The sequence below is a fragment of the Zingiber officinale genome, chromosome 2B, assembly GCF_018446385.1.
Source record: "Zingiber officinale cultivar Zhangliang chromosome 2B, Zo_v1.1, whole genome shotgun sequence".
NCBI classification, from domain to species: domain Eukaryota; kingdom Viridiplantae; phylum Streptophyta; class Magnoliopsida; order Zingiberales; family Zingiberaceae; genus Zingiber; species Zingiber officinale.
In genome coordinates this window covers 17,847,403-17,855,646 of record NC_055989.1, presented here as the reverse complement: position 1 = coordinate 17,855,646, position 8,244 = coordinate 17,847,403, and positions in this window count along the sequence as shown.

Below are 8,244 nucleotides of genomic sequence, written 5' to 3'. Positions count from 1 at the left end.
TTATACTTTTATCTTTTATTTTCTTTTTCATTTTATTTTTCATTTTATTTGCAGAACAACTGCCCAGGTAACAGAGGAGAACACGACCGTGCAAATTTCAAACACGCCCGTGTTGGTTGCTGTCAGGTATGTTGGTGGCTGTCGGGTTTTCCAGAAGACAGCACGCCCAGGGCGTGTCGGGAAACGCGGGCGTGGAGATGTTTTCAGCGACCAACACACTCAAGGCGTGTCAGGAGACACGGGCGTGCCGTAGGGTTTTTAAATAGATGCGACGGGTTTTAGATTTTCCTCCGGCAAAGATGAGCAAGCGTGTGAAAACGGGGAAGGCACCCTCTTCTTCAAAAGACAAAGGAAAACGGAAAGCGCAAGACCAAGGTGATCGGTCTGATAACCCTTTTGGTTTAATCTTTCGTGATGATATTCATAAATCTCGTTTTGACAAGCTTGAAAAACGAAAAATAGTTTCCACTAGATATATGGACTCTTATACAATTGCTGCGCTAGGTATTAAGGAAGATATATATTGGATGGCAAATAGAATGGGATGGGGACAATTTTTGACTAGCCATTACCCTACCTACCCTAGTATAACTTTAGAATTCCTTAGTTCCATGTCGGCCGAAATAATCCAAGGAAGAAATTGTGAGGAAGGATTGATTAAGTTTCGGTTGAGGAATATCGATTATAGGATGGATTTGAAGGAGTTTAATGAAATTTTCGATTTTCCTGTTGGAGGGGAGAGGCAAATACATCGAAAATTTTGTGTGTATACATTTTGGAGAGAAATTGCCTTAGACTCTATGCCCTATGATGCCTCTAGATCCAAATCATCTAATATCCCTAATCCAATTTTTCGCTATCTTCATAGATTCATGGCGAATACTATTTTTGGGAGAGGGGACAGTGTTGGGGTAGCCAGGCTAAGTGAATTGCAGTTTTTATGGGCCATGATTAATGATGTTAAAATTGATTCTGGAGCTCACATAGTTAGACATTTTGTGAAAATTGGGAATAGCTCGACTGGAGTAATTGTTATTGGAGGACTTTTGACTAAGATTGCATTAGCTTTAGGGTGTGAGTTGGATGGATTGGAGACTTGCCCGGTTAGTCCGCGATTGGATTTGGATGCATGTTTAAATATGAAGATGATTGGGAGATTAGAGGAGGGATACTATTTGATGTTACAAAATGATATTAAAATCCCTCTTCCAAATAATAGCCTTACAACCATTCGCAATACACGTAATTGGCTTTTTAAGGATGTTAGGACCCAAGATCTACCCACAGTAGGAGAGCCATCTATTCCACCGCATGTACCGGTACCCCAGGTTTCTTCCTTCATACCGGAGTCCCCTAGGACTATTACTGATGATGTTTCTGCAGGACCTTCTGTTTTTGATTTTTCAGGATTCCGTACATCGTTTGAGGATTTCAGAGAAAAGCATACTGCGGATAGAAACATGTGGGGCAGTTTGCTCATACTTCAGAGGAGCATTATGAGCGAGTCGACAGGTATATGGAAGGGGCTAACTGTTTTTTTTCTAATACTGAGAAGTATTTTGTAGTTGAGGCCACTAGAAGAGAGCGTGAGGAAAAATTTTGGCAAGAAGAAAGTGAATTTCGTGCAGAGCAAAGGAGAAGATGGCAAGAGGAAGATGATCGCAGATCTTAGGCTTTACCTTGCCATAACTATTAGGTGACCTTTTTTCTAGTTATTTTTCTTTATCTTTGGTTGTTCGTTTTTAAGTTTTTGCATTCCTGTTTTGGATTCGGTTTCAGTTTTATATTTTTTTTTTATATATACCTCTTGTTTTGATTGATATAGACACTATGTGTTCAAGAGTCTTTGATACTTTGTTGCCCTCTCATCTCTTGTAGTATAACTTGATTATTAGTTGGATCTAGGAAATTCTTTGTGGCTTATTCATTAAGAACCCTGTTTCACTTTTCACACAACCCCTAAGGTGGCGGCATTTGAAAAGGATTTAAATTTCTTTACCGGTTTAGTACTCAATTTTCTATGGTGACTTTCATGAGCATTTTGGTTACTGGATAAACACTTCTCCTAGGAGTTTTTGTAAAAAAAAAAAAAAAGATGGAATTTCTTTTGGCGCACCCCTTTGAGATTAGGTAGCTACTAGGGAAACACCTAAAGAAGGTGCCCTTTTGAGGTCAACTAGTTACTGGGGAAATGACCACTGCTAATTCCTTCTTTCTTTTCTTCTCGAGGGTGGTCCTTTGAGACCTTGTGTGATATTGAGGGGATGAACCAAGTGTTAGGGCAGGTAAGTGCCTCTACACTAGAAAGGAGAGGAACACGGTAATAGGGGTGATGAATCTAGATTGGTATCCAAAACCTTGGGGAGTTGATTTCTTCACATGCACTAAACGGGGATCTTTTGAGCTAAGCTGCAGGGAATGACTTGAGAAAATTAAGACCAATTTTATACCTTGGGATGAATTGCCAATAACTGTTTTCATGATTTCCACACATAGATTGTCTTTATTTTTCTTTGCTCGAGGACAAGCAAATGTTCAAGTGTGGGGATTTTTGATGTGTGCAACTCATGTACAGTTTTGAGCATAAAACATATATGCATTTCATCTCATTTTATCTTGTTAGAAGCATATTTGTTAGTTTTTATTTGGTTTAACATATTTGGACGAAGGATACTGCTTTGCGTTGAATTCTGATGATAGGATGCACAAAACCAGCCGAATTACCCAGGGTATCAGAACAACACGGCCGTGTTGTTGATAAACACGGGCGTGTCGAGGTTTTCAGCGACCAACACGCTCAAGGCGTGTTGTTGAACACGGGCGTGGCGGAGATGTTGAAGAGCGACGCAGGAAGCAGAGGAGGACATGATCGGGCCGTGTAATGAGATTGCTATTATTGCGGCGATGATTTTAAAAGATGGAAAGGGTCAATCCAATGGTGATACCGACTATCAAGGAGAGGAGGCTCTATAAAAGGGTAGAAAACCTAAAACCGTGGGAGGCGACAATTGAGACTTGGAGATAGACGACATCAGCAAGGACGATTAGTAATGTCTTTTCCTTATCTTATTGTCGAATTCTCTGGTGTAATGGAGTAGTTGTTTGAATCTTAGGTTAAGGGAGTAGCCCCTAACTATGTTCATGATTTGTTGTTAACTCTGGTTTTGATTATGCATATTTTCGTTGGTTGTTTAAATTGTTGAATGATGCTTTGATTGGTTTCTGTGAAAGTGGTAATTGACTAGATAGGCTTTGCGGGATTTATGTGACAGGATCCTATGCAAGTAAGAGTCATCTGTGTACGTATGCCATAAGATTGGGGACGGATCAAAGTAGATACATCAGCGTGATCACCAAAAGTGGCCGTTGGTATTTTAGGAATCAACTTACGAATCTGGTGGACGTATAGATAGGTTTGCAGGAATCTAGTGACAGGATTTCAAAGCATGAAAGATCATCTAATTCGGATACCTTGATAAAGAAAGTTGCATTCAAACAAAAGAAGCCAACCTAGGTATAAGTAGTCATTATCGGAGAACCGTCATGATAATAGTTAGAGTGGTGAAACCGTAATCCTAGGATTGTTTTTATCTCTTAATATTTTCGTTGATTTTCGTTCGCTTGAATTGTTGATTTAGAGTAAAATTTCTCATTAGATCATTCGTTTGGATAATTGAAACTCGTACATTTCTAGTACTTGACCCAGTCCCTGTGGGATCGATATTTTATTACTTGACGATAAACCGTGCACTTGCGGATTTAAGCAATCAGCTACCCACAGTGATCTGTGGTAGAGCGACCCCATGTAGTCTCTGGCTAGATAGTTAGGTGCCTTGGGCACTTAGGTTTGTTTAATAGCCTAAGTGGGAATCGAACCCGAGACCTATTAGACTCTACGCCTTATAGATGACTCTAGTAACCATGGGGCCCCAGCATATTGCGGATTGCTTGTAGTGGAGCATTGCTCCCATGTTTATTGTGGATACATAATTTGGATTATTTGTGGTAGAGTGTTGCTCCCACATATGTGGTATTTCGTGTGATGGAGCATTGCTCTCACATTGGAGGATCTATTCTTTGGTGATTTATGTTGTTGGTGATCAGATTTCCGACTTATTATTGGAGATCTTATGGTTAGGAATTTATGTGATACGGACATTATGTATCTTGGTTTTACCATTAGGGCTTGCGGAGCCTTAGAGGTTTTCAGGGACTCGATGATTTTGGTATTCCTAGGATGTTTGGATCGGTTTCCATTGTCTTTGTTGACGATGTTGTGATCTATTTCGGATCCACGGTGAGTCATGCACACTATTTTGCATAGTTCTAGAGATGTTTCGATGGGAGCATCTATATGCAAAGTTCAGTAGTGTGTTTTGGGATTGTCTTCTGTGAGATTTTTGGGACACATGGTGACCAGTAGGAGTATACCGTGGTTCCACAGGAGATCGAGGTTGTTACTATTGGGAGTAGACGAAGTCTATAGAGGAGGCTCGCAACTTCCTTTGTTTGGCTCGATATTTCCGGAGATAAGTTGAGGGTTTCTCTCGGATAGCTATGTCATTGACACGCCTGACCAGGAAAGGCATGAAGTTCACATGGTCCGAGGACTACGAGACCAGCTTCCAGGAGCTGAAGCGGAGATTAGTGTCGGCTTCAGTTTTGGTTTTACTTTCTGGAGAGGACAGATATGTCCTCTACACCGACGCATCTATTCAGGGTTTGAGCGCTGTTCTGATGCAGCACGATAGAGTAGTCTCCTATGCTTCTCGTCGGTTGAAGGAGCATGAGAAGAACTACCCTGTACATGATCTGGAGCTAGTCATCATCTTTGCTTTGAAGATTTGGCGACATTATTTATATGGCGTTACATTTGAGATTTTCACTGACCATAAGAGTCTCAAATATCTATTTTACTTAGAAGGAACCTAATCTCCGACAGAGGAGATGGATGGAGTTCCTGAAGGATTGATTTTGATTGTACCATTAGCTATCACCCAGGGAGAGCTAATGTGGTTGCCGATGCACTTAGCATGAAGTCCGGAGGGACTTTAGCTTGCCACCGAGTTGTGGTCACAGATTTGATTTAAGGTTTCTCCGGTTTGGGCCTTGAGGGGTAAGGACAGACGGAGCAGGGTACTCTGGTTACCATGGTTGCTCAGTCGTTGATCAAGACGAGAATATGAGAGCCCTAGGCTGCTGATCAGTATTTGTAATTTATTTGCAGCCAGATAGCTTCCGGGCAGCAGACCGAGTTTACACGAGACGAGGAGGATATTATATACTTCCGAGACAGATTATGCATACCTCAGTCTCATCCGGTCTTACAGGAGCTACTTCAGGAAGTTCATCGCTCTCGATTTGCGATCCACCCAAGCGGGACTCGCATACATCGAGATTTGAGGCGTTCCTACTGGTGGAACGGTATGAAGAAAGACATCGCGGAATTTGTAGCTAGATGTCTTGTCTGTCAGCAGGTGAAGGCTGAGCACCAGAGACCTGTCGATTTACTTTAGCGGATTCCTATTTCCATGTGGAAATGGGAACACATTACCATGGACTTTGTGGTGGGTTTGCCGAGGACACGACGAGGCCATGACGCGATTTGGGTAATCGTTGATCGATTAACCAAATCCGCGCACTCGTTAGTGATCCGGAAGACTGATTTCCTGGATTGATTGGTAGATCTGTTTTGCCGGGAGATCATCATATCACGTGGTGTTCCGTTGACTATTATTTCGGATAGAGACCTCCTGTTCAGCTAAGGTTTTGTGTATTGGATTTTTGAGGCAGTTGAGAGGACCACTTGCCATTGGTAGAATTCGTCTACAACAACAGCTTTCATTCGGGTATCCAGTTGACACCATTTGAGGCGTTGTAGGGTAGGTATTGTCGGACACCCGTCCTCTGAGATGAGATTGGAGAGGCCCGGATGTTGGGACCTCATAGAGCTCAGCAGGATACAGAGTTGGTCCGTACTAGCAGACGGAGGATGTCAGAGGCGCAGGACTGCCAGAAGAGTTACGCTGATCGGAGACGCAGACCACTAGAGTTCTCTGTTGGCGACCATGTATTTCTGCGAGTTTCACCCACGAAAGGGGTGAAGAGATTTGGCCTCAGAGGTAAGTTAGCTCTGCGGTACATTGGCCCTTTCGAGATCTTGAAGAGGATCAGAGCGGTAGCTTACCGACTGGCACTACCACCGTCCTTGTCAGGCGTTCACGATGTATTCCACGTATCGATGCAGAGGAGATACGTACATGATCCGACACATGTGCTGACAGATATCTCAGTTCCAGTTCAGCCTGACGTCACTTATGAGGAGATTCCGGTATGGATTCTGGACCATAGGGAGCGTCAGTTGCGGAACAAGACTATTCGGCTGGTTAAAGTCGAATGGCAGCATCATTCAGACGAGGAGGCTACTTGGGAGCTTGAGGATACGATCCGAGCTAGTTATCCCCATCTTTTCACTTGAGGTATGTGATTTAGTTTACCGTTCAGCATTTATACTCTTTACCTGTTATTAGTACTTGCTGATGGTAGATAACGAAATTTGGGGACCAAATTTTTATTAGTGGGGGAGAATGTAAAATACCGAAAAATGGCGAATAATGATAAGGGAATTTTTAGAATTTTTTCTGGAATTTTTTGGAGACCGTATGGACGAGTTTATGGGGATAAAATCGGGCCCCGGGAAAGCCTGTTTAGGCTACCCCGTTTAAGCGAGGAAATGTTTTATTTTCCTTTTTGTTTTTCTCTTTTCTTTTATTCTTCACACTTGTTGGGATCTTAGATGGCTAGAGGGGGGGTGAATAGCCTCTTTAAAAACTTAAGCAGAGAGTTCTACACAGAAACTGGTTAGCGCAGCGGAATAAGCAAACTAAAACAAAACGAAAACTAGCACACAAACACTGATACACAGATTTACGAGGTTCGGGGATAACTTGTCCCTACTCCTCGGCGTGTCCGTAAGGTGGACGACTCCTTGATCTTCGGTAGATCGCACCCCGGAAGAATTCCGGCTAAAGATCCTCCTTCTAGGTGGAGTAACCTTCCCACAAAGTCTCAAGAAATACCTAAGTTAAAGCACAAGACTTACAGAAGCTCGGTGGCAGAGAAGAATGAAAAATGCTTACAACCACGCGAGGATCAGTGAAGGAAACAGAGATCGCAGTTCACCCGAGAGCTCAAGAACTTCGCACAACAGCACAGACTTTTCTTTCAAGCTTTCTTGTTGTTGTTCTTCTCTTCTCTCGCTGTTTTTACTGCTTCTCAAAACCTGATCTCTGCTGTCACAGATCTGGTCCAAACTGCGCAAATCAGCGCTGCAGCCAATCCCTCTTCCTCCTTCCCTGGTTCCCTGAACTCACACCAATGATATCACAGTCAACACTGGCGTCTTCTGAGCTCGAACCAATCCCAGGAGTCAAGAAGATCGCAGCCAGATCACAGCAGTATCCGTTGATGCCTGAAATGCACCATGCGCCGCTGAAACCAGCAGAAAGACCATTTGTCGCATTCCTCTTATGAACTTAATTTGAAATTAGGCTTGGAATGATACCTGTTAACCTGCAAACTCAAAAGCTAACAGCACAGAAGATTACATCACATAAATGAATGAGATATATCAAAAGCAGTGAAGGAATCGCTGATACAGCGAACAAATCAGAGTGTGTGGATCGGTCACCAGACCGATCACAGTGCCTTGGACCGATCAGGCAACAGCCTGATCGGTCTGAGTCCATTCTGATCGGTCGTAGTGACCGATCAGATTGAGTGTGGATCGGTCCACAGACCGATCCACCTCTTTCTTTCTTCTGTAGTCTCTTCTCCTGATCGGTCTCCCTGACCGATCAGATTGCACTCAGTGTGCTACTGAGTGTTCTCTGATCGGTCTGCAGACCGATCAGATTGAGTGTGGATCGGTCCACAGACCGATCCACCTCTTTCTTTCTTCTGCAGGATCTTCTCCTGATCGGTCTCCCTGACCGATCAGATTGCACTCAGTGTGCTACTGAGTGTTCTCTGATCGGTCATCAGACCGATCCATGGAGCTCAGTTTTACTGGATCGTTCTGCCGACCGATCCACTGATTCATTAGTCACTAGATCGGTCTTCCGACCGATCCAATGTGCCATGGAATGTCCACTTAGGTCCCTCTCTGACCTAACCCGGAGAACGAGCTACCGTGCCCTCTCCGAGTCCATCAGGTCCAGAGAACGAGCTACCGTACCCTCTCTG